This window comes from Mustela erminea, chromosome 6 (assembly GCF_009829155.1).
Source record: "Mustela erminea isolate mMusErm1 chromosome 6, mMusErm1.Pri, whole genome shotgun sequence".
Classification (NCBI taxonomy): domain Eukaryota; kingdom Metazoa; phylum Chordata; class Mammalia; order Carnivora; family Mustelidae; genus Mustela; species Mustela erminea.
Genome location: NC_045619.1, coordinates 66,035,677 through 66,062,292, shown reverse-complemented (window position 1 = coordinate 66,062,292; position 26,616 = coordinate 66,035,677). Strand labels below are relative to the sequence as shown.

Here is a 26,616-nt window from a genome sequence, read left to right as displayed (position 1 = left end):
ACTCTCATTTGTGCTATTTAAAATCACTTGGATTATTTTGAGGCATATTTTTAAGATTTGTTAGTGTGAGTCCCGAACAGACTTTACTGTAGGTTTCATTTAACCCCACAACTAAGGAGATGTGCTCCCGAGGATTCAGCTGAATTCTCTATGTATTACAGGGTTTATCCAGTCTGACTAGTAGGAATATAAATCATTGCCCACTCTGTGGGCTCCAGATGTTGTACTCATTTTTGTTTATCTTTTCCTTGTCTTCTGTAATTTTCTGTCATTGTGTATGGGTTTTAGTCATCTCAAGACTTGGGCAGACTTTTCTATCTGTCTCTGGGATTTTTGGTATAGTTTTCTTAAGTTCTTGGCCCTGGAAGTTGTAGTTGCCTTACAAACCTTTAACAGTCTCCTCAACTCAGTTTTGCTTGGGTTCCCCCACTATGTCTTGTAGCCTGTAAGCTGACTCCAGGTTGTAAGCTGGGCAACTACAGTGCTTTCTTTGCTTATTTCCTTTCCTTCAAGTGTTACAGTCCTGTGCTACCTGTGGTCTAATATCTGAAAACCACTGTTTCATATATCTTGTTCAGTTTTCTAGTTGTGTTAGTTGGAAAAGTAAATCGGACGCCTGTTTCTCCATTTTTTGAAAGTAGAATGTTATCTTTATAGTCTAATTTAAACTTTCCTTCGTCCTTTGTCATATTTTTCCTTTGAAGTAACCACAGTACAGAAGATAATGGATATTTTAGGGGTGGATGGTTGTGAATGTTTGCAAGTAAACTGCTGGTGATAGTTAGGAAATGTGTGTTTTATTTTTTTCTGTTCACTCTTTTTATCTTTTATTATAGTTTATATTATATAAAGTATTTTATAAAAAGTAAAGTCTCTCCTTGTCATTATATCTTTGTATAAAATTTACACGCTAGGAATATGCACCGTATTTTTTGGAAATTTCCTGTATTTTAGACACATACTTCCTACTCTTAGTAAACCTTGAGAAACCAGACATTTCTCAGTTCTGTATCCATAATAGATCATTGTACTTAGCAACTGTTTAGAAAACACACTCATTTTGACATAATGTGAAAAATTTTAGTGTACAAATTTTATGCTATTTGGTTAATTAGAGATCCTTAATATAGTTCAAGGCTTTTCCTGTTCATTTTCTGAAATGGGTCTAATCTGATCTTTCTCCAGATCTGTATTCTTTCTGACTAGGTGACAGTTCCAGAGCTTTCCATCCTTGGCACTATTATCCTTTTCGTTGTGTTGAAACAGTAGTTTATATGATAGCTGCAGCTGCATTTGGATAGCTCTGCTGCTTTGGTCTTTTCAGGATTCATGCATGTGTAACAAATACCAGCAGTAACACCATCTCTAAAGGACGAGCACTATAGATACGTACAATTTAAAATTATTTCTTTTGGAAACTCCTCTATTTTTCCATTCTTTCTTTATTTCTACTGGAAATTATATGTGTTCTTCAAGGTTATGCAAGCTTTGACAAGCTGAGCTTTGCTAGCCTATCCAAGGGAAAAGTCAGCACCCTACATAGAGCCAAAATGGAGGGGGAAAAATCCCCAATTTTAATGGCACCGTGTCAGGAAATGGAAAGCCTGGTGGGGCATGTGTGCAGATAGATGTAAACTTATAGCTCTGCATGCTCTTAGGTTTCCATTGTGTTCCTTTAATGTCTTATAGAGACAATATAATACAGGTGTTGGTGAAAATTTTTTTCCTTGACTTTTTAAAGGAATAGGTGGGTGTTTTTGTGATGCTGTCAAGATAAAATTTCTTTTTTTTTGAAATATTTACTATCTGCTATTTCTGTAAATAAATGAGTCTTTATGTAGCCTTTGCATTTTAGACACATTACTTCTGTTGTGTGCTCACTTATGTTTGGCTCTGCTTTCAATTGGTTTCTTTTTTCTTAGACTTGACCTATTTGATGTACATACCCAACCTTCTAGTGTTCCAGTGCAACTATATGCTCCTTATCTCCTTTCTTCTTTTGCTTGTCTCTTGAGCAAGATTTCTCCCTTTATGTTTATTCTTTCCTCTTTTGAAACTTCCTTCTTTGGTATAGCATTTCACTAGGGTATTATTATATAATTTGATAAGTTAAGTAATCCTCATTTATTAATGATACTGGTGTAGGAAAAGACATTAGGTTTTGAGTTCGATTGCTAAGAAAGAATTCTTGAGGTGTTTTTGGTGCAAAAAAGTGGTTTTATTAAAGCATGGGGACATGCTTTAATGCATGCTTTTGTGGGCAGAAAGAGCTGCACTGGGGTCATGAGGAGAGGCCCCTTACATACTTTCAAGTTGGGAAGAAGTTAGAATAGCTTAGGTCTCTAAGGAATTTTGGAATAAGGTTTCCAGGACCTTGAGGGGGCTAGCTATTATTGGGAAAAGTTATTTGTTACTGTCTAATAAAAAGTGAGTCATGAGACCCTTCAGATGTATATCGTGGGTCAAATGCTTGGGAGGTGATTGCCAACATGTATCTTGGAGGGTAGGGATAAAGGAAGTTTCCAAAGAAGTTTTTAATGTTAAAGTAGACTTAGAGGATCTTGGAGGTTGAGCTAAGATTACTTGTTGTCCTTAGCAAATAGTAACATCGATGCAGCTGAATCCTTAGAGGAATGTCACTCTCTGTTTCAAGGACTTGTCAGTGGGCTGTAGGTAGTAAGGAAATTTAATAATTTTTCTTCTGCCTGTGTTTCCCACATCAGTACTGCTAGTAATAGTAAGGAGTTTTGGTATTGAAATTGACAATCAGAGGAGGTGTTAACTTATGTCATTAATTTTACAATGTTAAGCACTTTGAGTGAGATTTTCTTTTCTTTTTTTTTTTTAATTTTGAGGGTTTTTAGTTTTTATCTAGATTCTTACTATGAGGGAAAGAAATGTCTTAAAACAAGTAAGTAGTCTCCTAAAACCATAGGTTCTTGGAGGAAATTATGTCAGTTGAAACTTAGGCCAGTAGAGGTATGTCTGTACTGTTTCCTTGGTAGCTTCAAGTCAGGTATTTTCATGGATGCTCTGCTTGTCCCAGAAAGAGAGCCTAAAGCTGAGTTTTTCACTTGGGGAGTGCTTAAATGCTCCACGAATCACTGACCAGATTTGTTTCATTTTGTGCCCATGTGGTTTCTGTGGGTAGTTTGTTGTTTTAAAAACTTTGAAAGAAGAGCATTATTTTTTTTTCCTGGCAATCATGCGTATCCTGTGCAAGTATTTTTCATTATTAATAATCTTGAGAAGAACCAACTCCAGGTCATAATGCAGTTGGCTAAAATCACAAGGTTTTATCCAGTCATCCCATATGATTTGCGTCTGGTTTGCCAAAATACATTAATTTGAGGTTCCCAAAGGGCAGAGTAATGGTTTTCTCTCCTGTTTTTGTCACCCACCTGTTTTTGGATATTATTTCTATCAATTTTGTGTAAATTAACAGTCTTTCAGAGGCATTCATGAGATATTTAGATTTAATTTTTTCTAGGCCTATATACTGTTTTTACTTTGGGTTGAGTATTTCCCTCCTTTCTTACTCTATATAGCAATTTCCCTTTGTTTTTGTCTTCAATTCGATCTTTCTCATTGTGTTTTGTTTTTCATCTTCTTTCTCATTTAGGCCTAGTGGTTAGAAATGTTGTCTTTAGTTGAATTTTAAAGTGGTTAAGTTTTTGTCCTTTTGCGTTCTCCTGTCCAGTAGTGAGGGTTTGCTTCTGAAGGGACACTGCAAACTTTTTAGTAATGAATTTGGGTTTAAAGAGAAATTGAATGAAATTCTTGAGTTATTTCAGAAGTTGTAACCTCATGTTATTTACATTTCTGGCCACACTGAAGGTTTTCATGAAAGTGAAGTAGTGTCATCAAGATTTTGAAAGTGAAGCTTTTGTGTCATCAGCCTGTTGGCATGAAATGTGTTTTTAGGATTTTGCTAGGCCAGAATTACTATATTAAATAGTCCACATAAATGTAGGTAATAAGTGAATTAACCAGTAACCTCCTAAGTCCAGTGGTTTCTGTTCATTTCTTATCTCCTTTGGCTTCTATTATAGCTATTTCCATCCATATACACTTTTCCTGTATGATTTCTAGGGCATCATTCTTTCTTTGTATATTTATGATCATTTCTTTTAATTTTCTTCTACTGACTTACTTTCTTCGACTCATCCCTTGAGCAGTAATGGTTTTCTATGTTTTTTATATTCTTGGCGTAATGAAAAAAAGCTTATTGTTTAAAATAATTTTAGATTTATGGAAAAAATTGTGAGTCTGTACAGAGAGTTCTTATATATCCCACTTGTAGTTTTCCCCATTATTGATATATTAGTATGGTGCAGTTGTTAAAATTAATGAACCACAGTTTATACATAATTATTGACTTAAGTACATACTTTTTTTTCAGATTTCCATAGTTTTTATGTATTATCCTTTTTCTTTTCCAGGTTCCCATATAGGCAGGATGTCATATTACGTTTAGTTATTATATGTACTTAAGTTCTTCTTGGCTGTGATGGGTTTTTAAACTTTACTTGCTTTTGAGGACTTTGACAAATTTGAGTAGGAGTTTTATAGATTGTCTTTCAAGCAGTTGGGGTTGGTCTGATATTTTTCTTACGTTTAGAGTGAAGTTAGGGGTTTTAGAGAAGAGACCACAGATATAAAATGTCATATTTATCATGTCCTATCAAGGGTACATACTATCAACATAACTTAATCATTGTCTATATTGACCTCAGTCATTTGGCTGAGGTAGTTTTTGTCAGGCATCTCTGTTTTACAGTTCTTCTTCTTTCTTCCCCTTTCCATTTGTGGTGTTCAGAACAAAATCAGTGTGTGCAGGCCACACTTCAGGAGTGGGGAGTTCTCTGAGGGTAGAGTATCTGTGTAAATTAATTGGAATTTTTCTGCATGGTTTCTCTCTAGCCTGTTTGCTCATAGAAAGTGGAGGTAATGATAGGGATCTTCTGAGGATTAAAAGTGATAATGTATCTAAAGAGTTTAGGTATGTGTCTGGTACAAATTAGTACATTGTAAAAGAAAGTTATTTTTATTATTCTGTGACCTCTTTTTAGTCTCTGTGGAATGGCCTTTCACAATTTGGCTCCTGGCCACTTAACCAGCAGCTTCATTTGTGCTTATTCTCCTGCCATATTTACTGCATCATCCAACAATTTCACACTATTTGTTATACTTTCTGGGTTGCCGTACTACATTTTTTGTTTTCTTTTGTTTTTTGTTTTCTTTTGTTTTTTGTTTTCTTTTGTTTTTTGTTTTTTTATACCTGTCCCTTCTCACATGTTCTTTTGTCAGGAATGTTTTTTATCTTTCTTGACTAACAGGAAAACTGGCTTCTATATATTCCTCAGTATTCAACTTAAATATTCCCACCATGAGAGCTAATCATCACCATTTTCTGTTCTTTTTAAGAAATCATGTTATTATATTATTTAATTTATAGTATTTGAGCTAATTTAGGTTCTATTCCTAACCTAGAAAGAACTTTTACATTAGATTTCCAAGGTTAGCTTAATATGTTTGAGTACTTAATTTAGATATTGAAATGCTATATATTATGGATATTATAAGCCTCAAAAAATACCCCCCAAATAGTGACCATATGGTGACTAACTGGCTCTACTACTATTACAGAATTTTAACAATACTTTTTTTTAACGTTGTAATTTTGGATTTTGAACATGTGGGTTGTGAAAAATAAACTGGAAATCTTGTCTCTTGGGTTGGAATCTGGTGTGGCTTCAAATGACAAACAAAATATTTTAGTATGTACATGCCAGGTAAAATTTCGAATGGATTTTCCATAGGGTACAAACTTTTGAAGCCAAATAATGTAAAGTGATTTTATACTTGCAGACAGATTCCTGTTGAGTTACATTGGTTTTTATTAACTTGTGGGAAAATCAGTAGGCGATTAAGCAAACAACTAAGGAAATATCTTTGTACGTCCTTTGTACAGTTTGTTCCTGTTTACTTGTCACAGGTTTTTCAGGGAAGAGTTCTGAGATGATGTGCCGAGAGTTGGTATCCTGAGTCCAGTGGGTTTTTCTTTTTGTTTTTAAAATGACAGGTGTATTTCAAGATCTAGAATATCTTGCTTTGTTCCAAGGAATTATCCTAGAAGAATTGAAATTAGTAATTTTAGATTTTTAATTGTACTTAAACGAAGATATGTATATTTTCTTCCTTCTAATTTACTTGAGAATTTTAGGAGAAGTACATTGTGTAACATTAGGGGGGCCAGTTTAGAAAGGTCTAGGTAAATTTATTGTCTTTCAACTTGCATTATTCTTATTTATATGAGTGGCTGGAGATGTCACATGTAATTTGAGGTCTGTATCTGGTTTTATGTTGAGTGAATCTGATCTAGGCTCGGCTATCTTCAATGGTGATTTTCCCAGCTGTAAATTAAGAGCTTGGCATTGAAAATCATGTGGTTTTGTGTAAGTAGAATTCAGATTGTGATGTTTTCTCTCACTTCATAATTCTAATTTTAGAGTTTTAGTTTTTATAGTAGAATAATTCACTCTAGAAAAGTCTAAAATCTGATTGTCTATATATTGCCAGGAACATTGATGGTCAATGGTTTGTCAAAGTGGATATCCTTAGTAGAAATATGGTGAAGCATTTACTCATCTACTCATAGAATTGTAACCATGAATTTTCTATCTTTTACTTGTAGAGTCTACAGGAACTGTGTTTGTATTCTCAAATTTCTTGGAAGCACAGAGCTATCTATGAAATTTTCTCTTCATTGGTAAAAAGGGAAGAATGGGGGATAAGTCTACTTGAGCCACTTACTGCTCTTTTGACTTTCTTTAAAAAAAACAAAACTCACCTTTCAAAATAGTGGTTTGAATTCAATAGGGTTACAATCGGAATACTGCAGGTACTATGAAGTCTTTTCTTGTAGCTGTCACCTACTTGTGCAGTGCCATCTACTTGATTATAAATGCCTTGAGGATTGAAGTTACTTTATAATCATCTTTGTGTTGTTACTCTTAGCTTCTCACATAATTTATACAGAGTAAGTGGGTTTGTTGAATTAAATTGAATTGACTTGAATTGGAGGGGCTGGGGGATTAGTCAGATGGAAAAACAGGGCTAATCTGAGGGAAGCTAAATCTTATAGTCCTTTTAGATACCTTGTTTTAGTTTAAGTAATCAAGAATGGTGATGTTTTATTTACCTTTAAAACCCTTATGATTGACTAGTCAGAAATTGTAGCATGGCCTGTTACCAGCTAGGAATTTACCTTTCAATAAGCTGCTCTGTGTGATGGTTAAAAAATGCCATTACATATGTTGTTTTCAGGGGATAGTTCTCATCAATTAATTTCTAGACTAAATTCTTCAGTTTTCATTTGTTGCTCTCCTGTTTAAAAAACTAACGTGTAATTTACATATATTGTGAAATGTACCCATAGGAGGCATATAATTTGTTGTGTTCTCTTTTTACTATATACTCTAATTAAGATCTAAAACATTTCCATTTCCCCAGAAAGTTCTTCAGGTCCCCTTGTACTCTCTTTCTCTACACCATTTACCTCATCCCCTGATTCACTCTTCTGATTTCTTTTACATAGATTAGTTTTACCTGTTCTTGATCTTCCTACAAATGGAATTACACATTATGCACTCTTTGTCAGTGGCTTAGGCTGCCCAGCATAATGTTTTTGATTTTTTTTTATTATTACTAAGTCAGTTCATTTCAATATGATACATGCAATTTACCGTCTTCACCATTTTAAAGTGTACAAGTCAGTGGTTTTTTAAAATTATTTATTTTATATATATATATATATTTTAATTTTTGAAAAAATTAAAAAAAAATTTTTCAGTGTTCCAAGATTCATTGTTTATACACTACAATGTAGTGGTATTAAGTGTAACCACATTGTGTTAACCATCACCACCATCCATCCACAGATCTCTTCATCTTGCAAAACTGAGACTTCATCCTTATTTCTTAATTTAAAAGACATTTTCTGAAAAGAGGTTATAGCACAAACTCCTTAATCAACTCAATTGGATATTGTTTATAAGAATATTTTTTGGGGTGGCTCAGTAGGTTAAGCATCTGCCTGCAGCTCAGGTCATGATCCTGGAGTCTCTTGATCGAGCTCCATGTCGGCCTCCCTGCTCAGCAGGGAGCCTGCTTCTCCCTCTGCTCCTCCCCATTCTCTTGCTCTTTTTCTCTCTCTCACAGTCTCTCTCTCTCAAATAAATAAAATCTTTAAAAAAATTCTTTTTTTTTTTGGGTGAGAATGGTTAGTCATAAAAATGGTATGTACATACCTTAAAACATAGTTTATATTTATAGTCCAGCCTTCTGATATTAAGTCCATATCTTTCCTGTGAGCATACGTCTGCTGAGTGGATTTCATCATGGCCTTTTTAAAATCACACCTTTAACTATTGTCTTCAATATCTAGTTTGATTTTCCTTTAGTATAGTGAGACAGTTGAAAATAGTCCCAGTGGTTACTGTACCAAATTTTTATAGTCTTGCTTCTTGAAAATGTGTTTTTAAAAACAACTAGAATTTATCGGATTGTTATGAAATATTCAACTTACTCATGGAAACAGTGACTTCAATTCTTAAAGATTTTTAAAATATTTAATCAAGTTATATAATAATATTAACAAATAAACTGGGATAAATATGTTAAGAACAAAACAACTGATTCTCAGTAGTGTATGGTCAACCTGTGGTAGCATAGTTGCAGGGTATGTCTTACTTAGTAGCCTTAAAACTTTCTTTAACACAGTAAAAATCAAAAGTAATGGGGAGTACAGGTTTATTTAATGATTAACTTATGGGTTATTTAATGGAAGACAAGAGAAACTTGTACTATAGATACTAAATTATAATTTAAAAGTTTTTAAAACTTTCATTATCGTACAAGCAGTCTGCTGTCTTCCCTATTGTCATGGTGAGTTTATTTGTTCATAAAATGAAATCATAGGTTTTGTTTGAGTTATCTGTTGTTGTGCAGCAAACAACCCCAAATCTTAAAGGATTAAACAACCATTTTATTTCATTCACAATTTTGTGGGTCGGGAATTTGGGAAGGATTTTGCTGGTTATATACTGTTGTGGTCATCTAGCACTGAGGCTACAATTACTGGAAGAGTGGGAGATTCATTAAGTATTTTCTCTTCATGTGGTTGCTCCACATGGCTATTTTGAGTTCCCTTGCAACATAGGAGTCTCAGGATAGTCAAATTTCTTCTGTGGAGAGTGGCATCATCCAGAGCAAGTTTTCCAAAGGACGGTAAGTTGAAGCCATCAGGTCTGAGCCTGGAAAATGGTACAGTGTTGTTTCTGCCACATAGTACTGGTCAAAGCCATCATGGAGGCATAGACTCCACTTCTCTGTAGGATGCATGCCAAAGATTTTGTGGCCATTTTTAATCTGACACAGGTTTAAATGGTCTATACAATTGATGACATTTTTATTTTTAAAAGCCCGAGAATATTTCTGGTGGATGTCAACATTGCAGTCTCTGGAAGAACACATGGGTCTGTATTTAACTGATTCAAATTGTAAATGAATATGAAACATCTGGAGAGTTAAACTGGTGAAGGATAGAATGCTGGCAGCAACATCATTATAGTAATGGCTGCTGGACAGTTCTAATTTATCAGTTCAGCTCCTGTTTTACCAGTAGGTTTGAGTTTCAGTCTCTCAGAGCATTTTAAAAAAAAAGAGAGAAGAACAAAATTCAGTAACATATAGATGAAATTGAATTTTAATCTTTGGCAGGCTGCAAATTCCGTTTGGTAGCTTGGTAACAGACATTTTAGACAACAGTGTGATTTGGTTTTAAGTGGAGTAGGTCATTTTCAAATGAATTAAATAATTTGCAAGTAACTTTTTTCTTCTTTGTTACTTATACTCGAAGTAGTGTCATTTATGTATATAGTATATAGATCGGTAAAAATTTTTTTTTTAAAATATTTTATTTATTTATTTGTCAGAGAGAGAGAGAGAAAGAGAGCATGCCAGCACAGGCAGACAGAGTGGTAGGCAAAGGCAGAGGGAGAAGCAGGCTCCCCACCAAGCAAGGAGCCCGATGTGGGACTCAATCCCAGGACGCTAGGTTCATGACCCGAGCCGAAGGCAGCCGCTTAACCAACTGAGCCATCCAGGCGTCCCAAGATCGGTAAAATTTACCACTGATTTTAAATACAGTGTCCTGGGATGCCTGGGTGGCTCAGTGGGTTAAGCCTCTGCCTTTGGCTCAGGTCATGATCCCAGGGTCCTGGGATTAAACCCCGCATTGGGCTCTTTGCTTGGCGGGGAGTCTGCTTCCTCCCTTCTCTCTGCCTGCCTTTCTGCCGGCTTATGATTTCTCTCTCTGTCAAATAACTAAATCTTTATAAATAAATAAATAAATAAATAAATACAGTATCCTTTATTATTACTAATGATAAAGGAAAATCAGATCTTCCAGGTCATTTCTTTCAATAACACACTGTGATCTTTTTTGATGTCCTGTGAAGACGCAGGGAAGAATATCTAAAATGATCATTAGAAATACCTTCTTTCACTAGGTTTTGCCATGCTTTGCTCTTGGAAGTAATACCACTTTTATTAAGATCAGCCAACATTAGAGTGTTGTTTTGTTAGATCTGAGACTGACTATATCAAAGAAATTCTATTTAATCTGCATGAAATGAATGTAACTAATGTGTTGAATTATTTTTTGAATAAAGCAGAAATGGAAATACTCTTCCTTTCCTTGTGATGTTTGATGCTGGTACCTGCTTTTCTGATGGTGCCCAAAGGAATTACTTTCACATGTTAAATCCACTATAATTTTAAGTGATTCCTCTCTTTAGTTAAAGGCTGGTTATTCCTAGTGACTTGTATAGCATTGTTATTAGTAATTACTCATTAAATTTCTTATGTACTTTTGTTTTATTACATAATGCATAGAAATAAATAATTTTTGGTAGTCATTAAATTAGTTCCCTTATTTTATATGAATATGTATTAGGTAGAGGTAATTTTCTGTGGAAGAGTATTACTATTCAGCTTTGTTCTTTTATATATAATATAGATATTCTTAATAGCAGGATAAAATTATATTTATGAGCTTAATGTCACTGTTGTATTATAATTTGCCTTTTCTCTCTTCCATTTAATCTTTCTTGGCTTGAATTATTTTATTTTATAAATTATTTTAATATCTACTATTTTTATCTTGAAGTATGATTTTTTCATATGAAGTAGAAAAACCAAAAAACTGAGACTGCTGTACTCAAAACAGTTCACATGAAAGTTTATATACTATATTAAAACATGGCTCAGATTATGTAAAATGATGTGTAGTCCCTGTTACCTTAAAATTGGCCATGTGGTGAAATATGAAAACCTTTCTTAGTAACTAGAGTATCTTTAAAACCTATAAAATACAGGTGAGCCCCAATTTAGGACCACATAAAATGTGAAAATCTGATTTATGGAAATGGTTAGGACTTACTTGCATTATAGAATGATTTTTCCCCAGTTTGTTGAAAAATACTCTTTCATGTATAATGTAGGTATATAATATGAATAATGTTTTTGCAGTCAAGTAGTTTTCAATACTTAATACTTTTTACTTTTGTGTAAGTATAATAATGATGATACATTTTATTTTTTTAAGATTTTATTTATTTATTTGAGAAAGAAAGAGAGAGAGAGCACAAGTAACCAGAGCGGCAGGCAGAGGGAGAGAGAGAGCGCAGACTCTGCCAAGCAGGGAGTCCGATGCGGGGCTTGATCCCAGGACCCGGAATCGTGACCCGAGCTGAAGGCATCCACTTAACCAACTGAGCCACCCAGGTGTCCCGATACATTTAATTTTTTAAAAATATTTCATTTATTTATTTGTCAGAGAGAGAGAGGGACCACAAGCAGGGGGACCAGCAGACTCCCCGCTGAGCAGGGAGCCCCATATGCGACTCCATCCCAGGACCGTGGGATCATGACCTGAGCCAAAGGCAGATGCTTAACTGACTGAGCCACTCAGGCGTCCCTGATGATACATTTTACTAGAAAATTGTTCACAGCTGCACTTCTTTTACAAAAGTGAACATTTATCTCCCTTTAGTCACTTTCATTTGAATATAGTAGGTATGGTTTCTGATGACCCTAATAGAAAAACAGTAGGTAAAAGTATATACAACTGTGGAATTTTATAATGAATTGAAAATTAGTAGTTCTTTTTGTGTATTTATTTGTAGTTTTATTTGTGTATTTATTTGTGTATTACTGTGTTATTAGTGATTGACTTATTTTCTTTGATTTTTCATGTAACTCTGAGTATATATGTAATAGTTATGCTAGTCTCTTCCAGTTTGTTTATATATATATAAAATACATGTATATATATGCATTATATATACGTATATTACATGTATATATATATGTATTTTTTTTTACATTGTGGTAGGCAGAAAAATGTCCTCCAAAGGTAACAGTTCCTAATCCCTGGAATCTGTAAATGTTACCTTATTTGGAAAAAGGTTTTTGCAGATATGATTTAGTTAAGGGTTTTATAATGTGATTACTCTATCCTAGGTTTATTCACTCATATAGGAAATAATTATTGAGCATTTACAGTATGTCAGCCATTGGACTTGCTGCTGGGGATATGATAATGGCCAAGAGAAGGATATTTAATGAATAATAACAAAAATCTTTGAAATTAATTAAGTAGGGGAAACAAAGTAGAGGATCTGGAAATAGATCACCATACATACAAGAAGGTTATGTATGAAAATTCAGTTCAGGTTAATGTGTATGTATTATTTAACAAATAGTTCTGGCATATTTGGCTATCCATTTGGGATAAATAAAGTTGGGTCTTTATCTTACATGATATACAAAAATAAATTCCACATGGAAGGACTTAGTAAAAATTCTTTAAATGTAGGAGAGGACATGTGCATTCTTGTGGTGAAGGAGACCTTTACCACCACTGTAAACCTACAAAAAGATATATTTGTATGAAACCTAACTTCTGAATGAAAAAATACACTATATAAACAGTGGGTTTGGTGAAGACATTTGCAATTCAGAGGACGGCCGAAGTTGATCTGTTATTTGAAATAACAACTTAGATATTGACAAAAAGGGAGCATATAGCAAGCAATTTAAGAACCGTAAGCAAAAGGTATGAGGAAGCAAATTCAAGTGGGCAAAAACATGTAAAAAGATGTTGAAACTCATGAATAGAAGAAGGCAAATTAAAGTACTGATATAATATTACTGTGTCTATCAAATTGCCTCTTTCAGATCCTGCCGTTTATTTCCAGGGGGTAGCGGGGGTGGGGGAAGAAAGAAAAAGGAAAGGACCAACAGTAATTTTTTGCTGACAAAGACCTAAAGGAAAAGTTATTTTTGTACTTTGCTGGTAGAAATGTGGATTAATGGAGCCTTTTTGGAAGAATATCTGACACTTGTTAAAATTAAAAACAAAAACAAAGACACACCTATATACTGATTGATGTAGCAATCGCATTTAAAAAAAAATCTGGCCCATAGAAACATACTTATATACCTATAGGTTTCTGTACAAGCATTTGTATTGTCAAAAATTTGGAAACTAAGTATATGCCTGTCAGTGGAGGAATGGTTGAATAAATATGTATCTATTATGCATCTACAGGAGGAAAGCTTAGTAACAATAAGAGGGAAACAGATACACGAGGGATTTCCATTTGGATATTATTTGTGGGGAATTTGGATATTATTAAGTGAGAAAAATAAGATTGAAAAAGTGCATGATATTTTATATTAAAAAATGTAGTGACAGTACCATTATATATGTAGATGTGAAAATGAGAGTACATATCTGTGTATGTTATATGAGAATAGAGATATGATTAGGTACATAGTAGGTTGTTAACTTGGACCATTTGGGTGGGTGATGGGTGGAGCTAACATGGGGGGTAGGAGGAAGGGAGAGGTATGTGAGGTTGGGAATCATGTCTGCAAAGTAAGAAGAAAGGTGAATTAAAAACAAGTTTCATGGTAGTATGATCATATCTATGCATTAAAGTTAAAATCATGGATTTATGTATTTATATATATGAAAAAATTTTAAAAATTGCATGTAGTGGTATTAATTATTATATTCTTTTGGAAAGGAGAATGGTTAAATTGTTATGTTGATGGAATATTATGCAGATATTAATAATACAGTTATGAAGAGTGTAATTATTAAGCCATTAATGACTGTGAACTGTATTTATGATGTAATATATGAAAAAATAATTTATAGTCTCATGTATAATTTAAATAATGTATGTATTTAAGTACTGGGATGGAATAGGATAAAATGAAAATACTATAGGGGAGAGTATAATGAATTGTTTTTATATTGTTCTGACAAATTCTGGAGAAAAATATGGCTTAAATGCTATAAATCCAATTTAAATACTCATATTAAAAATTAATGTATATAGATTTTGTTTGTGATTAAACATTTAAAAATTATGTCTTTAGGCATTTGCAGGCTGTTTAAATTTGGAACCGACTGGGCATTTTTTAAATCAATATCTTACTCCAAAAGTTCAAGTTTTTCTTGATTTATTAATGAGAAATCTTTGGTTTCATGTACCATTATTTCTTACTAGGAGAAAAACTTTGGGTCTTTGGAAGTAATTAGGATAGTTTCATCCTTTCTTTAAGTCACAGTATTGTTATAGATTCAGACAGCCAATTCTATTAATAGCTTAGGCATTGTACATTATTATGTGATGATTGAAATCTTTACAAACTCTTTGAATCTGAATGAAGGTATGAGGAATAAAGAGCAGAAAAAGAAATAGAATTTGCTCTTCCTCCTTCATCTTATTTTGAGAGATCTTTCCAAATCTCTCATATACTTTATTGTTTTTAGGTGTTTGTGGTGTATCTTACCTCACCTTAGGTTTTATGAGAGTTTGTGCCCTTTGTATTTATCTGACATTGGTGGTCTGAATTTTCTTGATTTGTGTTTGTTGTCTTTAACTGATTTTGAAAATTTTTCAGCCATCATCTTTTCAGATATTTTTTTGTCTCATTCTCTTTGGCTTCTCTTTCTAAGATTTTAATTACAAATATTATAGACCCTCTGATACTGTTTTGCAGCTCATGACCAGCCATAGTTTTTTTTCTTTTCCTCAGGGTCTGTTTGTATGTATTTAAATTTAGGTAGTCTTTTGATTTATTTTTAAGTTTACTGATTTTTTTCTTCTACTCTGTGCAGTTTGATAAGTCAAAAGGAAGTTTCTTCTCTGGTACTGTGGTTTTCATTATCAGCATTTCCATTTTACTTTTATTTTTGATGGTTTCCATATATCTGTTGATATCTACTTATGAATGTTCTATCTTTCCATTATACTCTTACATTAAGCACAGTTACTTTTTCTTTCTTTCTTTCTTTTTTTTTTTTTTAAAGATTTTATTTATTTATTTGACAGAGAGAAATCACAAGTAGGCAGAGAGGCAGGCAGAGAGAGAGAGAGAGGAGGAAGCAGGCTCCCTGCTGAGCAGAGAGCCCGATGCGGGACTCGATCCCAGGACCCTGAGATCATGACCTGAGCCGAAGGCAACGGCTTAACCACTGAGCCACCCAGGCGCCCTCTTTTTTTTTTTTTTTAAATGTTCCTATCATTTGGATCATCTCTTGGCCTAGTTTTGTTGATTTCTCTCTTGACTTCTTGACTTCTTTGTTTTTTTTTTTTCTTTTTCTTTTTTTGCTTGCTTGTCTAATAATTTGTGGCACCGTTTGTAAAAAGGACTGAGATAAGTTGTATTGATGCTACAAAATGGACATACCTCTTTTTCTTCAGGTCATTGATGTTAATGTTTTTAAAACATTCAGAATTAATACAGAATTAATACAGTATGAAAGTAAGGAAGATACATGATAAAATTGGCAAACCAATTCAAAGGTAAAATGCAGTGTAAGTCAAAACATTTTAAAAAGGACACATTTAAGTTTTATTTTAACAAAGTTCATACTTTAACTTTTTGAATATATGTAGAATTAAAAGAAAAACTTTATTTTGAAATAATTGTAGATTTATTAACAGAGAAGTTCTGCTTACTTTTCCTCCAGTTCCCAAATGGTTATATTTTATGCAAGTACAGGGTAATATAAACAGGAAAACTGAGAGTCACAGAATGTGTGTCTATAATTCTGTGTCATTTTATCCCATCTGTAGATTCGTATCACCATTCCCTCATCAAAATAGAGAACTGTTCCATCATCAGTAGGATCTCCCTTGTGCTACCCTTTTATAGTCAGTCCTACTCCCTCCCCTCCACCCCCTAACCTCTAGACACCATTCATTTCTTCTCCATATTTATAATTTTGTTATTCTGACAATGTTATATAAATGGAATCATACCACATGTGACCTTTTTAGATTAGCTTTTTAATTTTTTTTTTTTTTTACTCATGTCAAGGATGCCCTTGACATCCATTCAACTAGTTGTTTCAGTAGTGCTCTTTTTTTCTCCTTTTAATGCTAATGCTTCAGTGGTGTGGATGTGGCATAGTTTGTTTAATATCTACTTATTTTAGGGCATTTTTATTGTTTCCAGTTTTTGGATATTAAAAATAAAGCCGTGTCCAGTCATGTACAGATTTTTGTGTGGATATATAAGTTTTCCTTTCTTTGGGAAAAATGCCCAGAAGATCTTATTCCTAGATCTTGTGGTAAGTATATGTTTAGTTTTTAAAGTAACTAACAAATATTTTTTCCAGAGTTATCTGTACCATTGTACATTTGTGCCATCATTGTTTGAAAGATCCAGTTTCTCTGTATTCTTGCCAACATTTGGTGTTGTCACTGCTTTTTTTTTTTTTTCTTTTTTGTGGGTTGGGGAGCTCCCAGTGTGGAGCCCAACACAGAGCTTGATCTCAAGACACTGAGATCAAGACCTAAACTGAGATCAAGAGTCAGATACTTAACCAACTGACTCATGTAGGTGCCTCTGACTCCTTTTTTTTTTTCCCCTCTCACTGCTTTTTATATTAGCTGTTGTAATAGTTGTATAGCAATATCTCATGGTTTTCTTAATTTGCATTATGCTAATACCTAGTGAAATGTTGAATGTTTTTTAATTTGCTTAGTTGTCATTTCTCTTTGTATATCCTCTTTGGTGGAATGTTTATCTATATTATCCATTTTCTAATTAGGTTGTTTGGATTTTTTTTTTTTTAAAGATTTTATTTATTTATTTGACAGACAGAGATCACAAGGAGGCAGAGAGAGAGGAGGAAGCAGGCTCCCTGCTGAGCAGAGAGCCCGATGCGGGGCTCGATCCCAGGACCCTGGGATCATGACCTGAGCCGAAGGCGGAGGCTTTAACCCACTGAGCCACCCAGGCGCCCCTAGATTTTTTTTTAACAATTGAGTTTTGAGAGTTCATTATATGGACCTGAGTCCTTTGTCAGCAGATATGTGGTTTGTAGATATTTTCTCCCAGTCTGTACCTTTTCATATGGCATTGTATTTCTTTTTTGTTTGTTTGTTTTTTGAAATACTTGAAGATGTATGGAAGAGTTATATGCAGTCCAAATGATTCCTGTATATTCTTCATCCAGATTTCCCTAATGTTAACATTTTACCACATTTAAAAAAAATTATTCTTTGTCTCTCTTTGTATGCATATATATCTGTGTGTGTGTGTGTGTGTGTGTATACATACATAGGCCAAATACATATTGTTATAATTTAACTTAATAGGAAAATAGACTAAAAAATAGGAAAATGGACTGAACAATAGAAATAAAAAAGTAAACCAAGAACCTTCTAGATTTGGCTATGATGGAATAAATAATACAGTTTAGATTACCATCTTGTTATAAATGACTATGATACTGGACAAGATATATGAAACAACTATTTTCAAGCATTCAATAAGAGACAGCACAGGACTGTGATCCTTGAGAAATAGAAAACAAAACAGCAAGTTAACTTCATATTCTCCCTAGCTTTTTACCTGAGTACACTTTCCCTGACCTAAGGAATTGTAAACTAGCTAGGGATTGTGATTTTGATGGGTAGTGGAAACAGAGATTGGAGTTTAGGGAATCATGAGGCATTTGAAATTTGCAGACGGGATATTGTAGAGGGAGTTGCAGGGAACTAACTTCAGGAATCTGCATAGAGTTTCCTTTAAACCTTATATCTTAAATATATATGCACCTAATAACAGAGCTTCAAAATATATGAAGGAAAAAGTGACTGTGAGGACAAAAAGGCATATTCACAATGGTGAACAGTACTCTTTTTGGTGGGAGGGGCAGAAGGGGAGGGAGAGAATCTTAATCAGGCTCCATGCTCAGTGTGGAGCCCTATGCAGGGCTTGATCTCACAACTCTGAGATCATGACCTGAGCTGAACCAAGAGTCAGATGCTTAGCTGAGTGAGTCCCCCAGGTGCCCTGAACAGCACTTCAATCAGCGTGACCTAGTGACATTTGTAGACTGCTATACCTAGTAGTTTCAGAATATACATTTTTTTCATATGCACATGGAGCTTTTACCATGTCTTTCTTTTGGGTACCTAGTGGAGGTCTTCATGATAAACATTTGGATTGTTATTAACTACTTTTAATTTTTTGTGTGTGTTCAGTGGGTATAAAGTGGTAGTAGAATTTCATTGTTTTAAAATTTGTATTTCCCTGATAATCTTTGAGGTTGAGAGTCTTATTCATTAAAAAAAAAAAAATAGAGTTTTACTCATTTAACAAGAATAGAGTACAACCTCTATGCCAGTCACTCCTAGGTGTTGGAGATACATTAATGACCAAAACTGGCAACTGCTTGTTCTTGTGAGGTTATATTTTGTGTGTGTCAGGGAGAAAAACAATAATCATAAAATCAAGAAATAGATAAATAAAGTATGTTAAATGATAAGTGCTGTGTAGGGAAGGAAGAATTAGGAATACTGAGCGGAAGGTTTTATTTATAATTGGGTAGTTACAATGGAAATGATATTTGAGCAAAGACTTGGTGGAAGTAAGAAACTCAAGCAGCTATCTGAGGAAAGAGTATTCTAGGTAGAAAGGATAGTTAATGCAAAGTCTTAAAGCTTAAAAAAAAAAAAAACTGGCTACCTGTATTAATATTAGCCAAAGTCAACTTAAAAAGTCATTTTAGGACTTGATCATTTTATAAGGATAAAAAGTTAAATTCATAAAGAATGTTAAGCATCAAATATAAAGCAAAAAATAGATGGAAATGTAAGGAGAAAGTGGTTCCTCTACTATAATAGTTAGAAATTTTAACTCACTTGTGATTATTAATAGTTGAAGCAAAAACAAAACAAAAACCCAGAAGAATATGGATCTAAATAGTACATTCTGGGGACATATATAGAACCTAGTATATATAGAATAAAAAAGACACATAACTACAGTTAAATCAGAGATTTAAAAGATATTGAGAAATAAAAGCTATCTAAATCAGAAATGAAGAGGTAAAATTGTCTTGTTCACTGATGATAATGATACTTAGGAAATCCTGAAATTACACACAAAAAACTGTTGGAATTAATAAATGAATTCAGCTAAGTAGCTGGATACAGAGTCAACACACAAAACCAGTTGCCTTTCTATATAGTAACAATGAACAATCTGAAAAGGAAATTAAGAAAACAATTCCATTTATAGTAGCATAAAAAAGAATAAAATACTCAGGGGTTAACTAAGGAGGTGAAAGACTTGTACGATGAAAACTATAAAACATTCCTGAAAGAAAGATGACATAAATAAATGGAAAGGAATCCCGTGTCCATGGATTGTAAGACTTAAGATTGTTAAGATTTCAATACTAACCTAAGTGATCTGCAGATTTAATGCAATCCCCATCAAAATCACAATGATTTTTTTTTTCAGAATATAAAAACCCATCCTAAAATTTATATGGAATCTTGAGGGACCTTGAAAGGCCAAAATGGACCTGAAAAAAGAACAAAGCTGGATGACGAACACTTTCTAATTTTAAAACTTACTACAAACTAAGCAATCAAAACAGTGTGGTATTGGCAGAAAGACAGATGTATCGATTCATGAACTAGAAGGGAGAACCCAGAAATAAACCCTCTCATATTTGGTGAAGTGATTTTTTGGTAGGGGTGCCAAGGCCACTGGATGAGCAAAAGATAGTATTTTCAACAAATAGTGCTGGAAAAAGTTGATATCCACATGCAGCAGAATGAAGTTGGACTCTTTACTAATACTGTATACAAAAAATAATTCGTAATGATCCAAATGAGATCTAAAACTATAAAACTTTTAAAAGAAAACATTGAGCAAAACGTTGACATTGGATTTAACTATGGTATCTTGGATGTAACTCTAAAAGCACAGGCAACGAAAGAAAAAAAAAATAGACAAATTAGTCTTGATGGAAAAAGTTCGTGCATGAAGGATATAAACTATCAACAGTGTAAAAGATAACCCACAAAATGGGAGGAACTATTTGCAAATAAAGGATTAAAATCCAGAATATATACAGAGCTCCTAAAATGTAACAACTGAAAACAAACCAGCAGATTAAAAAATTGGTAAAGGACTTGAATAGAAATTTTTTCAAAGAAATTTTTTCAAAAAGTGTTTTCAAATTTTCAAAGAAATTTTTTCAAAGAATTTCAAAGAAATTCAAAGAATTTCAAATAGAAATTTTTCAAAAATTTTTTTCAAAGAAGATACACAAATGAGCATATGAAAAGAAGCTCAACATCATTAACTATTAATGAAAATCAAAACAACGAGGTACTACCTCATATTCAATAAGATAGCTATTATTGAAAAAAAAATACCAAGTGTTGATGAGGATGTATAGAAATTGGAACCCTTGTGTGCTGTTACTGGGAATGCAAAATGGCACAGCTATTGTGTAAAACAGTATAGTAGTTCCTCAATAGTAAAACTAGAATTGCCAGATGACCCAGCAATTCCTCTTCAGGGGATATACCCAAAAGAATGAAAACAGGTTCTTGAAGAGATATTTGTACACTAATACTAATAGCAATATTTTTCATGATAAGTAAAACCTGGAAGCAATCCAAATACCTATAGAAAGATGAATGGATAAGCAAATTGTGGTATTCAATAGACTATTCAGCCTTAAAAATAAAGTAGTAACAGAGTGTCTGGTTGGTTAAATGTCTGAGTTTTGATTTCAGCTCAGGTCATGATCCCAGGTTTGTGAGATCGAGTTTTGTATTGTGCTCTGGGGTGGTTGTGTAGCGTGCTTAAGATTCTTTCTCTCCTTCTCCCTCTACCCCCCTCACCTCCCCCACATGCGCTCTCAAGCGCTCTCTCTCTCTCTCTCTTCCTCTCAAGAAAAAAAAAAGGAATTTCTGACACGTGCAACGAAACAGAAGAACTTTGAGGTCGTGATGCTATGTGAAATAAGCAGTCAAAAAAAGGCAAATACTGTATTATTCCACTTATGTGATACACTTAGAGGAGTCAAAACTATAGAGGCAAAGTAGAGGAATGGCTGTCAGGGACCGGAGGAGAGGGGAATGGGGATTTGTTTAATGGTTTAGAGTTTCAGTTTTGTGAGATGAAAAGAGTTCTGAAGATGGATAGTGATGATTGCACAGCAGTATGAATGTACACTTAATGGTTAAGATAATAAATGTTATGTTTACCACAATAAAAAAGATAATGACAATACTGTTAGCAACTCTGTGCCAACTATTTTTTAAAACAGAATAGTCACATTTCTAGAAAAATATTACTTACAAAAATTGAGGGAGAAATTAAAAGTCTGAATCATCCTATAATTATAAGAAATTGAATCGTCCCACAAAGAAAGCAACAGCCCAGATGTTTGCTAAGCAAATTTCTACCAAAATTTTAAGGAATAGATTATTCCAGTCTATTGCAATGTCTTTTAATTAATAGAAAAGGAGGGATGTTGTACCAACTAGTTCTGAAAGCCCCACATAACCATGATACACCTAAAACAGATGAAGACATTACGAGAAATGAAAATTACAGATATATGTCCCTCAAGAATGTAGATGTAGAAATCTCAAGTAAGGTAATAACACATTGAAACCAACTTTATGAAAGAAGGCATACACTTTTACCACATTTGGTTTATTTCAGGTGTACAAGAATGTTTTACTAGTATATGATCCATGAATGTAAATGATGACATTAATAGATTAAAAGAAAAATCATGTTAATTTCAATAAATACAAAAAAGCATTTAATAATCACTGTAAATTCATGGTAAGAATGCTTAATAATTAGGAAAAGAGGAAAATTCTTTAATCTGTTGGGACAATTAAGAAAAACAGTCATTAGCAGATATCTTTTAAAGTGGGGAAATATTAAAAACATTTCCTTTAAAAACAGGAATGATGTAGGCATGGCTGTTATAACCCCCATTGTAGTTATCACTGTTACATAAGAAATCATCTCAAACTTAAGGACAAAACAACTAATAGATTCTGAAAGAAACTTGTACAGTGCAGAATAAGAAGGTTTGTTACTAGTCCACCCTTTATAATATATCAGTAGTATGACTTGAACACTAGACTTGATGGCTAGGGGCTGGAATCATCTGGAAGTATGTTCATCTATCTGGTTATTTGATTTTAGTTGGTAGTCTGGGAACTAAATTAGGCAATAATTTGGAAAATTTACATGTGATTTCTCCAAATGGTGTGTTTGGCCTTTTTCACATCATGGAAACTGGGTTTAAGAGCAAGGAGTACTAGAGCACAAGGCAGAAATGCAGTGCAGTTTTATGACCTATATGGGGAAGTTATACAGTGTTAGTTCTGGTGTGGTGTATTGGTTGTGGAAGTTATATAATGATCTACAGAGATTCAAGGGAAGAGGACAGAGACTCTACAAATCATTGGGAGAAGTATCAGTGATACAGTCTTAGAAGAATATGTGAGTTGGGAGATATTTTTGTTACCATCTTTGGAAAATATAATCACTGTATTGCTTCCTGTACTTAGCATTGTATTGGAGGACATTATCAATGCTTTAAGGAAAAAAAAAAGGAATTAGAGGTATTAGAATTGGAAAGGAAGAAATAAAAGTATTATCTGCAGGCAATATGATCATTTACATATAAAATCAAAAGAATATAGGTAAATTATTAGATAGAAGAGTTTGGCAAAGATGAATAGCCATATATAGATAGACTAATATACGGAAGTTAATTGTGTTGTTATAAAATAGTGACAAACAGCTAGTAAACATACTTTAAAAGAAGACATTAAATGGTATTGTAGGATATCATTAGCAATAATATAGCAGGAGAGATGTAAGACTTCTTTAGGGAAAATTTTAACACTCTATTAACAGGCATTAAAAAAAGACTCATTCTAATTTGAGTCATAAGATAGACCATGTTTATGGGCAAATGGCTCAATATCATAAAGACTTTATGTCTACTGAAATAATCCTACAGCCAGAAACCAGTCCACACATTTGAGGAGCTTTGGTATATGGTAAAGATGGCATATCAGATTAATGAGGAAAGAAGTTACTATTTAATAAATGAAATTTTCAAAAGAAAAATAGAATCTCTGCACCTGCTGTATACAAAAGTTAAATTGCAGATTGGTTAAGTACTTAAATGTCAAAAATAAAATATTAACTTTTTGGAGAATGCAGGTATATATCTTTTAGACCTAGGGATAGGAAAGTATTTAAGAAATAAGACTAAACTTGGCTAAATTATAATGGAATAGATTAATACAGTTAACATACTAAAATATTTTGTTCATTAGAAGTTACCTTAAAGGATATGAAAAAATAAGTTCTAAAATAGAGGATATTTGCAATATGCAAAGCTGACAATGATTAATATGAAGAATATTTTTTAAATTGCATAAATCAAAAGGCACAGGCAAAAATTAAAAAACTATAAATCGGTATTTCACAAATTATATATGGTTAATAAGCATTTGAAGAGATTTCAGCTTCATTAATAATTGGGGAGATCAAATTAGATACACAGTGGGATACCATTTAAAACCAAGTGTTGGAAAGGATGCAGATTCACAGTATTCTTATATACTGCTTCAACAAATACAATTTCTGCAACCATTTGGAAAATAGTTTTTCATTATCCCGCAAAGCTAAATATAGACAAACTTTATAACCCAGGGATTTTACTTGTAGGCATATACCCAAGAGAAATACTGTATATATACAAAAGTAAATGTGTTGGAAAATGTTCATAGCAGCTCTGCTCTCAGTAACAAAATAGACACTCAAATATCTACTGACAGGAAAGTGACTGAATAAACTGTGGTATATTATATAGTAAAAAAAGGAATGATAGCTGAAATAATATTAATGACATAATATGCAAAAAACTTAGGTCTCCCTAATTTATATGTCATGGGACACCCTTTAAAAATAGCCAGATTAGAAGTAGTGTGCTTTTCATTAGTAGATAAAGATAAAATGAAACTATTTTTGAAAGCAAGGGAATGATGAAAAATGAATGGAGGATTGTGCCCTAGGGAGGGTTTGCATGTAATTTATGGTTAAGATCTTTAGTTTTATGCTTGGTGGTGGGTTTCCATAAGCTGATTTTATTAGAAACAAAATAATAATAATAATAACAGCCAGATTTCTTGAAACAGGGATATGACAGGGAGGCCATGTAGCTAGAACAGAGTAAGTCAGGGGGAGTTATAGATATGGTCAGGGAGGCACTGGGGACCTCTAATTAGGTCTAATACAAAAGTGAGCAAAGCTATTTGTGAATAACGTATTTGAGCACTGAGACACTAAGTTTACAATTTCACTCTTGTCTACCCAAAATAGTTTTGTGGTTATTGTATCAGAATAACATATTCTAGGTAGATGTGATTATTAGATATATTTATCCAGATAAATGAGATTTCACTGTAAACAGAAGAAACATAAATGAGAACATATAAAACCATGAAAGAAATAAAACACTGTCTTTATTGGGGAGAATATTAAATTTGTGATCTTCTGCACCTGATAATGGCAACACTGTTTTTACTATGTTGTTGTATAACTTTTTTTCCTGTATTTTTGTTGTATAGTATGCCCTTTTCTGCCTAAATATTTTGATGTAATTGTAGGTGTTTTATAGGACTTATTTTTGCTTTTAATGATCAATGCAAGTGCAGTTCACAACTTTGTCTTTATGCTTTCTTTGCTTACATATGAGGCTCCAAAGTTCATGTCTCATTGACCATGGATTTTTCATTCTCAGTTTGAAAGCTTTGAAGTTGAGACTTTCATGATGATAGTCTTAGAGCTTAAAATGCACTTGTTTTAGAAAAAGTTGTCCAGTATGATAAATGGATTGGGGAGAAGGATGACAAGTAAGTTCTGGTAATTTTTAAGAAATAGCAATAAATACCTGAATCAGAAAGATGATCACCAGAAGAGAAAGGAAATAAAGAGTGGGGAAAATAAAATAGGATTTACTTGGCCATGGTGGAAAGCAAAGAATATAAGGTGACATCTAATTTCTGCATTTTAGAGGAATTAAAACATGATAATAATTATTGAAAAATGGCAGACTCAGAATAGAAAGTAGAAGAAAAAAGGAATTTGGTTTTAGTCATAGAATAGTATTTTTAGAGGCTTTTACAATGCAGTATCTTAGAAGTTATCTAATCATTGTGTTCATTTTACATATGAGGACACTGAAGTTGAGAGAGAAGTGGTGATTTGACCCAAGTCCCATGGTTAAAATACACACTCTTACATGATTGCAGGATATGGATGTGTTAGAGTTGAGGATGGTACCAGAAATCAGGTTATAGAAGTTCATTAATTCATTCTAAGAATTTTGACTTCATCTCTAAAGTGATGAGGAGTCACTGAAAGATTTTAACTAGGTGAGTATTTAAAAGGACCATTTGGGTAGCAGACTGGAGAATGGAGTAGAAAAGGAGCAAACTGGAAACAACTGTTTTGTAGGTGATGGTATAAACCAGATGAAACACTATGGTGGCTTTATCTAGAGTGAAGATACTGGGAATGGATGAATTCTAGAGGTACTTAGGACTTAGGATTTGGTGATTGGTTGTATGAAGTGAGAGCAAAGGAGCCAAAGATGACTCCAGGATTTTGTCTTGGGCAGCTGTTTTGTAGATGGTAGTAGCAGTCACTGAGTGAAGGTATTCTTGGTGGGGGCGGGGGGAGATCTTGAGGTCAGTTTTGCTTGTATTGAATTTGAGGTGCTTTATAGACTGGAAAAAAGACTAATCAATTGTCTGTTGTTTATGTGGGTCTGGAGTTCAGGAGGTGGATCTTAACTAGAGATTTCTTAGCTTGTATTTGTGGTTGAGTCCAACAGAGTGAATGAGGTAGTCCAGGGAGTGGGTTTGAATTGAGATAACAAGAAGGGGTAGGTTGGAGTGTTTAATTAGGAGCACCATCATTTAAAGGGTAGGTAGAAAGGCCTGCAAGGGAGATTGAGAAGAAGTAGCCAGAGAAATTGGAAGAAAGAGGGAAAAGAAGTATGGTTGTCTTGTAATGGGGGTAGGGTGTTTTGAGAGGGAAAGACTGGTCAAATGCTGTTAGTGTTCAAATAAGACAAGGAATTGAAAATGTCTTTTTGCATTT

At 33.5% G+C, this 26,616-nt stretch overlaps 1 protein-coding gene across 5 annotated transcripts in view; it reads left to right on the top strand.

Annotated features, from left to right (window-relative positions):
• Positions 1-26,616, top strand: part of CCDC91 (coiled-coil domain containing 91) — a 358,743-nt gene that overhangs the window by 26,948 nt on the left and 305,179 nt on the right. The window contains exon 1 of one of the 5 annotated variants that reach the window (XM_032347554.1): positions 16,966-16,988. The exons of the other annotated variants lie outside the window; for them this stretch is intronic. The gene's annotated coding sequence lies outside the window, so the exon portion shown is untranslated. Of the gene's footprint in view, positions 1-16,965; positions 16,989-26,616 lie in introns of those variants that run through there. 5 annotated transcript variants of the gene reach the window in all.